Below are 2,360 nucleotides of genomic sequence, written 5' to 3' on the forward strand. Positions count from 1 at the left end.
ATAAATTACGACTGCCTTTCCTTCGATTCAAAATAAAATAAATACATAAGCATATTTTTCTGAGGGGAAAATGAAACTCAACTGTTATAAAATCTGAGTAACTCTTAAACTCTATAAATAGCTAATCAAATTTAATATGAAGAAAGAGATAAAGCTATTTTATGAGAGATCTGTGAATTGCAACAATTCTTGAACAAATGCTAGCTTTTAAACTATTGTTAACAACTCCCTTTTGTTCTACTAGGTCAGGCATCAGAAAGATTTATATCCTCAGGCAAATTGCAAAGACAAATCACAAAATATTTGTCCTACTGGGTCATGAATAGGAAGCAAATCAAATAGGAATACTTTTCTTAAAAAGAGCAGAAAAAAATCATTTTGAGTTAATAACATATTTTAAACTTTCATTTCAGATTATGCTTTTTTAATCTGGCAAAAAATATAAAGGTTGATTATCCAAATTTCATGTGTAAGAAATATGTAAGTAAATAACTTATGTAAGTAAATAATTCCTAACTTTTTTCAACAAAATGTTCTTTAAGACTTTTTATCTAAAGATTCTCAGAGATACTGACAAAATAAAGTAAAATTTCCTGTCTAGTAATGATTTTTTTTTTCATACTTAGAAGAACAAAAGATAGTATTTTTAAAACAAATATTGATCTTAAAAAAAAAAAAAAAAAAGGGCCCGGAGAGATAGCACAGCGGCGTTTGCCTTGCAAGCAGCCGATCCAGGACCAAAGGTGGTTGGTTCGAATCCCTGTGTCCCATATGGTCCCCCGAGCCTGCCAGGAGCTATTTCTGAGCAGACAGCCAGGAGTAACCCCTGAGCACAGCCGGTGTGGCCCAAAAACCAAAAAAAAAAAAAAAAAAAAAAAAAAAGAGAGAGAGATCTCTTATTATACACATATAAAACAGGCTATGAACTTATGGCCATTCATTTTACATGAATGTATACTGAAGTAATTAGCAAAAAAAAGAATACTTTTAGAGTTGTATTGATATACTAGATAAAATCTGCATAAATGATTGAAATGTATAAATAAAATTTATTTCCTTCTGACTTAATGGTATTTATATTTTTTCTTGGAAAGTAAAAAGAAACCTTGCATTCCACTTCTCTCTGTGTTTAGCTTTTCATCTTCCATTTTATATACTTTTAGAAGTGACCTGCAATTTTCATTTCAACTAGGGCCATTTCAAAGAAGCACTGATTTTTTTTTTATGGTTGTATTTTTTCTGGCTACTGTGTAACACTGCTTTAGTTTTTCTTGCATAAAACATACTGCCTTACTAGGAAAAATATAGTGTCAAATTTATAATTTTATAAAAAAATATATGGCAGGTACCATGCACATTTTCTTATTTCATGCTCTTTATCTTTTTCATAATATATAACATATTCAAAAATATTTCCATAAATGTTTTTCATTCCTCTGTCTTCTGACTTCTCAACAATATCAAATTTACATTAGTTTTATTAGAATCATTTTTTTTTGTTTAAGAAACAGTCACCCAGTTCAAGTGAACAAAGGAGATTTTACTGAGTAGTAAAATTTTATATTTATATCTTCTGATATCTTTTACCATGTTGGTGCTTGGTCTCAGTTTTCTTATTAAAAACAAGTCCAGAAAAATAATGCTTATTTCTGACAGTTGTGCAGCTTTGTTATCCTTTTAATAATGAATTCTGGTATTTTAATACATAATTTATATTTTCTATAAAATTAACAAATATATTGTTGTTTTAAGTCCCAACAAACTTAAGTTACTCAATGTAACTTAAAAATTCTTGTAAGCTGGGGCCGGAGAGATAGCATGGAGGTAAGGCGTTTGCCTTTCATGCAGGAGGTCATCGGTTCAAATCCCGGTACCCCATATGGTCCCCCGTGCCTGCCAGGAGCAATTTCTGAGCCTGGAGCCAGGAATAACCCCTGAGCACTGCCGGGTGTGACCCAAAAACCACACACACACACAAAAAAATTCTTGTAAGGGTAATGCTCAGGGGGAAAAAATCATCTTATCTAGCCAAGAAAAAGCATATATTGAAATGTTGACAGTCTATTAGACTCTTCAATGGTTGTTTTATTTCTGCTTGTTTTTTGTTTTGTTTTGTTTTTGTTTGTGTGTGTGTGTTTTCCTATAAAAATTATTGTCTCAAAAAAAAAGACATAAAAGAAATAAATTACTGTCTGTGCAGTAGTCAGTGAGTGGTAAAGTGGTACAGTTGGGCCACTGGGTTGGCAATAGTTGTGGATTGTGAATGCAATTGTTGAGGTTTTAGCAGGCCAGCAACTTGCCCCTCTCCTCCTCCCAAAAGTGTCGAAGTATTCAGCTTCTAGGCCAGTGTATCAATGATT

The sequence above is a fragment of the Suncus etruscus genome, chromosome 13, assembly GCF_024139225.1.
Source record: "Suncus etruscus isolate mSunEtr1 chromosome 13, mSunEtr1.pri.cur, whole genome shotgun sequence".
Lineage (NCBI taxonomy): Eukaryota > Metazoa > Chordata > Mammalia > Eulipotyphla > Soricidae > Suncus > Suncus etruscus.